Raw genomic sequence first — 7700 nt, 5'->3', positions numbered from 1 at the left:
TCTAAAACCTAATGGGCTTGCTTAATCACTTCAAAAGCCCAAATAAAGCATAAGTTTTCGACATAAGATAAAACGCGGCGCGGGTACACTAGGTCGCTCCCATAGGTCGCTCCGCAGAACTTGCTTCACCTCTCCAAAACCCCGCGCGGGTGCGTGACGTCGCTCCAAGAGGTCGCTCCAAATCATGAAAGTCGTCGACAAGAAGTTTGGCTTGGAGCGGGTGTATCACCTCGGTGCAAGACGTCGCGCCAGCTTCGACTCTTCTGGAGCGGGTGTCGCATGTCGCTCCCGTACCCCGCTCTGGTGCTTTGCTCGTCTAAACAGCATTTCCCACTCCCTTTTTGATCCCAAATGCTTCTAAGTACCTCTAAGAACTCCAATGGAAACTCCACAACCTGATAAAGACTTATGCAATGCAAAAGGAGACTAAAACGCGTGATACCTAATCTAGATGATCAAAACATGCAAGAAATAGAAAGTTAAAACAATGTAATTATGCAAGATATCAATTCTATTACTCAAGTTTGAACTGGTCTGCGAAACCAGACTGGAACAGAACAACCAATGTAATACAATTCCCTATGGAAGGATCTCGCTATCTTAGTTAAAGAATCAGACGACACATTTTCCTGACGAGGTACAAAAACAATCGAGAATTCCGTGAATTTGGCTTTCAACTTCATAAATTCCTCCAGCTCAGTAGAAAAGCTCGGCCATGCTTCAAGGTCTTTGATCATCGAGATTAAGACCTTGCAGTCAGTCTCAAAAGATTGACATGTCGATACCTGGAGCATACACTCCATTGCCCAAGATAAAGCTTCCAGTTTAGAATGCAATGGTGAGATTTGTCGTCATTGATTTCTTGCTCCCAATAGTTGCGTCACTCCTCTTGAATTTACCCATGTCCATCCATAACCACTAAAGAGTGTGTCATGTGTCCATGACCCATCTGTAATGCATCGCTCGGAGATCGGAGCCCCTTCTGTATTTTGTTCTTCCACTGTTTCTTCCGGTCTTTGATTTGCGTCAAACCAAGCTTTGCATTCAGATTCAGCGTGTCTGACAGTTTCCAAAGGGTCTCTGTCTATTCCTCCAAATATACCATATGATCCAAGGGTATGGGTCCTTGTCCAATTCTGGATCTTCAATATCATTCTTCCGCCAGAATAAGTAATATATATTTGTGAAGTGACTTCCACTTGGGAAAAGTGTTGGAGGTGTTGGGGTTGACGCATATGCCCATGTCTGTACGGCAGGAGGACACTCAAAGATGGCATGATTTATAGTTTCATCATCTGCACCACAGCGAGGATAATAGTTGTCGCATCTTATATGACGATGAGTCAGATTACTTGTTACTGCTAGTTGCCCCGATATCGTCTTCCAAATAAGATGTCTCAATTTTGGAGGAGCTTTTATTTTCCAAGCAAAGGCCTGAAGCTTTGTAATACTAGGCTCATGCGCCTCCAATGATTCTTCTTTAAGCAAGTCTGTTGCCATCCAATAACCTGATTTGACAGTGTACATCCCATTCTTCGTATAGCTCCAACAATTTCCATCTCGACGGTAGTCTTGGCTTATGGCCAGCGACTGGATCAATGTGATGTCCTCCTGATGGACATAATTCTCTAGCATTTCAGTATTCCATCTCTTCCGGTTTCCAATCATCAGACTACTTACTGGCATCATCGGGTGAAGTACTGGTGCAATTGGCCTAGCTGGTCTCGCCGGTATCGTTGGGATCCAAAGATCTTCCCACATCCTAATTTTATTCCCAGAGTGTACCTTTTGTCTAATTCCCAACGTTATTAATGGCTTTGCAGCCATTATACTCCTCCACCCATATGAGGGATTGTTTACATCGTTTAATCGCAGCGGCGAGCTATATCTAAAATATCGTCCTTTCAATACTCTTGCCAGTAAAGAGTCTGGGAATTGCACTAATCGCCATAACTGCTTTCCAAGTAATGCGAGATTAAATTCATGGATCAACCTGAATCCTATTCCTCCTTCTTCCCTTGATTTGCAGAGTTTCTCCCACTTAACCTAGTGAATTTCTCTCTTAGGAGGGTTCGAGCTCCACCAGAACTGTGCAATGGCACTAGTTAAGTTCTCACAAGTTTCCAAGGGGAGAAGAGGAGTTGACATTACATATGTTGGTAGCGCCAGCAGTATAGACTTTATTATCACCTCCTTTCCTCCCCTTGTTAGCCATCTTCATGTCCAGCCATTAACACGGTTTTGTAGTCGCTCCTTCAGAAAGGCAAAGAGCCTAACCTTTGAACTACTAATATCTTTGGGGATACCAAGATAGGAACCCATTCCTCCCTCATTATCAATTCCAGTTGAATGTTTTAGAGTATCCTTGACATGTTCAGGTATCCTCTTACCAAAGAGTAAGGACGACTTTTCAAAATTAATGCATTGTCCCGAAGCTTTTCCATAGTTCCCCAGTGCTTTCATGATTTCATCGCATTCACGTGGCTCCACCTTGCAGAAGAACATGCTATCATCAGCAAATAGAAGGTGGAATACCAGAGGGCTAGCACGTGAAACGCACATCCACGTAATCTTCCCTTGATTCTCTTCATGATTTAGAAGGCTAACGAGCGCTTCTGTGCATAAGATGAATATGAAAGGAGACAAATGATCTCCTTGTCGCAAACCTCGTTGTGGGGTTATGTTTCCTCTTGGTTGACCATTGAATAAGACATGGTATTTCACCGATGATACACATCGCATTATCCATTCAATCCATATTTCTGAGAACCTCATCTTCTTCATGACCTCACTGATAAATTCCCAACCTATCGTAAGCCTTGCTCATGTCAGTCTTTATCGCCATCCGCTTCTCTCTTCCCCCAGAGTTCGTGCGTAGAGCATGGAACATTTCCTATGGAACAGTTCCTGAGCTATAGTTTGTCAAACGACTTATATTATAAGGGTTTTAATTCTGGATACTGATAAATCGGACAATACTAAAGTAGGTAGAGACATGTTATGTCATTTTTGAATGGTAAAGTATTTATATGGAAAAGCTATAACTAATCACAATACTATGAGTGGTTCAAAAAAAACACTATGATATTTTTCTTTTTTGAAAGAAAAAAGGTTAAACCCGGGTCTATTAAAGACACAGATTTAACCCCCGGGTGGGAGGTGCAGCCCACGACAGGCCCTCTCCCAGGTTTTCATACGGACGTATCCGTAGCTGTGGTGAGCAGAACAATGTGACTTAGTTTTCGCAGTAGGAGGATCAAACCCGGAATGTGTTTGCATCCAAGGCCCGTCCACTACCACTGGACCACAAGGCCCGCTAACTATGATATTTTTCTTGAACAAGAACTTCCGATAACATTGTTGTTTTGATTTGGATGCAATGCATGCGTAGTTTTGAGACAAAGTAGAACTTAGAGAATGGCTTATCAATATTGTTTCTACATAATTTATCTTTTGATATGATCGTTGATTTATTAAAACTCTAATCTTACTCTATTAAAAGGGAAATATAAACCACTCTTAGTATGTCCACGTCATCCTGAAAATTCAGGCCAATCAGAGAGTTTAAAATCGCCACGTCACTGCTGCTACTGTGTTAGACTGGACTTCTTTGTGGGTTCTCTTAAAATATCATTAGGCCCACCCCAGCTAAAGCCATTTTCAAGCCTCGAGAGTCTCCCCGACTCTTTCACTTCATCTCCTTCAATGTATGTTTTTTTTTCTAGGTTACCTTTTCAATCAATGATGATCTTAATGCTATTCTTGAATGTTTTGGTCCACCTCCCCCTCGATCCTTCTGCTATATAAAATTCTATGTCTGAACCTAAATCCCCCTATATCAAAAACCTATTCTGCAGAAGCTACATACATAGTAATGAAATCCACTAGAAAATCTCAGCTTTCCACCGGAAAGTGATTCGCGATACCGTGCGAGTGAGGCCAAACACTTCTCAGTCTTCATGCATTCACTTTTCTTCAGTAAGGTTTCACCAGGACCTGGAGATTCCCAGTTGCTTTTTAAGCTAATCCATTTCTGGGAAGCTCGCAATAATTCCAAAGGAGGCATCCTTCTCGGCCTTGAGATGCTGATGATTGATGAAGAGGTATGCGTCCATATTTCAATATTATGCTTCTGATTTCATACACGTCTCTGAGAGAGAGAGAATATGTTAGCAAGATTCTATCCTGAAACTCAACACTTAAGAATTTTTAACGTTAAGAGATAATTTTTAAGATTAGTTAAATAAGTGACCATCTGTGAATATGTTAATGGTTCTCAATATCCTTTTATGTAGTAACTAAATACAGAATTGTTCATATTGAAATCTACTACATATTTCACATTTTTATAACAAATAATTATTTACAAAATAATAAATACCAAAAAGTTTAATATTAAAAGTAAATTATGGCTTCAAAACTTAAATAATTGCTGAATCATTTTATTAGTTATCAAAATTTACAGATTTAAGTATTCAAAATTATTACACATTTATAAAACTATATATTTATATGAAATAAAGGTTATTTACCTATACTTCAAAAAATAATTCAAAATCAATCAGACGATATATAAGAAAATATATAATATACATAAGATGATAGAAATGTTTTTTATTTTATTAAATGTGGAGTATTTTAAATTTTAAGAAAGATTTAAACATGGTTACAAAAAGATTAATAGTGACATTTAATATGTTAAAATAAATTAATGATATTTCAAACAAACAAAATATATCGAAACAAATAAATGATATAATATTAAAAGAAACAAAGTTATTTTTTTTTTTGAAAATCTAAGGTTTAATGTTTATAGACAAACAAACCGCGCGTAGCGCGATAAAATCTTAGTTATATTAATTGTGGACTATCTTACATGCTGCCTGCTAGTAGGTCAGCTTTGATGTAACCCAACAACTGCTAGCTAGACCATAATAAAATAATTAAACATCAACAAATAAAAAAGACATACTCCCTCCGTTTTAATATATATGATGTTTTAAGTGATTGTTTTTGTTTCATAATAGATGATGTTTTCATATATCTAGGTAACTTTAACTTTATCAAAAACTGTGTATCCAATTGTGTATTTATTATTTTTGTTTATAATTAAATAAATTAGTTTTAAATTATATTTTAATAATTTTTGTTTAGAAAATATAATTTTCTTAATATGTGTGCAAAGAACCAAAACTTCGTCTGTTATAAAACGGAGAGAGTATAAAATAGATGATAAACGATAAATTTGTGTTAAAAAAAACAGAAAATTTGTAGAAAAGAGAAAGAGCCACGGATATAAAAACAAATAGAAAAAGAAAGACAAATAATAAACATGTTCAGATAAAATATTATCAACAACACCAACTAAACCCATTGTTTGTTAGCTTTTGGATGCGGACCCTAATCATTAAATTGTTTTTGATACGCATTGTCTAAATTATTGTTCTACTTCTACAACCAATCACATTACTTTTCTTTTTATTAAGTTAAAACACAATAATTCGAAATATCCTTTAGCCAAAAAAAAACAATAATTCAAAATATCAGCAGCCTATCGTGGTATGGTTTAAACGAGAAGGTGCAGCCATATCGTATGTATGGGTTTTTTAATAGTTGATGTTTTGGAATCTGTCGTTTTAATGGAAACGTTTCAATCATGTATGCTAAGATGGAAGAATTGCTCTGAATAGTGTTGTTTATGAGAGTTATGCAAGTTCCCTCGATCCATTTTGAAACGAACTGTTTAGATTTGATAGATATGACTACTAGTTCGGTGGACTGCCTATTTTTCGTTTATATGGGCAATTGACAAAAAGAAATTTTTTTGTACAGCTGGAGAATGACGAAGATGATGATGATGATGATGATGAAGAAGGTATGTATCTTGTATTCCACTCATAAAGACAAAGGCATTCTCAGATTGACTTTTGTAAAGCACACGCTAAGGCAAATTATTACTGCTTTATATGTTTTCAAAAAATTAATCATTTATCTATTGGTAATGTAATCTCTTATTTTATAATCATGGATTAGTATCTTCACGGAGTGTGATTGGTTCTTTCATTTCATCATCTTAATATCTAATATAGTATGTGCCTCCTTCAAATGAAACAAATAAAACATCATAAAACTCATAACTAATATAAACTTCAAATCTTTGACCCAAAAAAATAATATAAAATTCAAATATATATCATAATGTATGATGTTTTGATACTAGCACGAAGCTTGTATGATAGGTTGTAACTATTGTTTCTCTTGTCAAAAACTTGTAACTCATTTATGAAGTCAGATTAAGTACATAAATACATTCAGGTCGGTTTTGGGTAACCGGATGAAACATTCATTTAGGCCCCCAATTTTTTTTGAAAAGAATTACTTAAAGAAAGACCCCTAAATTTGTTAAAACAATTCCCAAAATTTATAAAAAAAATTTTTTTAATGAAATCTTTACTAAGACTCCCAAAATCTGTCCTGAATACATTGTATTACATGTCATTTCACATTAGTTTTTAGCAAGTACGTCTACTATTTGTTTGTAATTTCGTATGTCTTCCATAAGATATGATTAATTTGTGACTCATAACACGACACATTCTATCCAACCCTAAATCATTCGTTTGTTAGACGTGGTCAAAAGTAAGCATGATCAAATATTTCATAGCTGGCATATATGTAACGGTTGGAACCTAATGGACACGACGTGCATTTATATGAAATTAGGTGAGCATAATGGCATTGATATTGCATTTGCATGGCAATTTTTCCATCTTGCTAATTTCTTTCGATTGCAATATGTTTATTACATGACTGATTAATTAAATTTTACACGAATTTAACAAAAGAACACGTACGCATTTTCAATTTTTTAAAATAAATTATTTCTCAAATTGTTTATCTCGTAAGAAGCTTCTTCTTCATATATTTTTTTATTAAAGAAATGCGGAGGAGAAGAATAAACGGAAAGGTGGTGATAATATAATGAACAATTTTATTACCTTAAAGAGTTAGGTGCAACGTCTAATTTTAATAATGTTGACGAAACTGTCATACTAATTAGTAACATATTTCACAAATACGTATTAAATAAGTGAAACGGCTAACGTTTTCTTCTGAAAATTATCGTCGCCAATCACGGCCATCCTCCTTTGTCATATCCTTATTTCTCTTCATTTGTTCTTATCTCTCTCTTTCTCAACAACTAAAGTATACATTACATCATGCAAACTTTAAATACAAAGTGTAAATAAAAGATGAGAAATCTGAGATAAACATTACGTCAGATAATTAAAATACTCTAAACGTTTTTAAGGAAACGTAAAAGCTTAGATATATTTATTGAACTTCCAATTAATTCCCTTACGTATCCCCAAAAATTAATGTAATAAAATTGAGCATATTATTTTTAGAAAATAACCTACTCTAAAAGACTAAAACATTCCAAAAAAACTTTTGCAAACAGAGAGAAAAACAAGAGTTAAACGAGTAATTTAATTTCCGGAATATGTAAAAGAAGAAATAAACTAATGCAATTTTTTTGGGTCAAAAACTAATGCAATTTATATTTTTTTTTAAACAAATTAAACAGGAAAAAGACGAAAACAAAAAGCAAACAGGGCCCACAAGCATACAAATATTCGAGAAGAAGAAACATCAAAGAAAGCTTAAAACATCCTTCTCTGTTCCCCCCCCCCCCCCCC

The sequence above is a fragment of the Brassica oleracea genome, unplaced genomic scaffold (genome assembly GCF_000695525.1).
Source record: "Brassica oleracea var. oleracea cultivar TO1000 unplaced genomic scaffold, BOL UnpScaffold00763, whole genome shotgun sequence".
In the NCBI taxonomy this organism is placed as follows: Eukaryota; Viridiplantae; Streptophyta; class Magnoliopsida; order Brassicales; family Brassicaceae; genus Brassica; species Brassica oleracea.
This window is presented reverse-complemented; position numbering follows the sequence as displayed.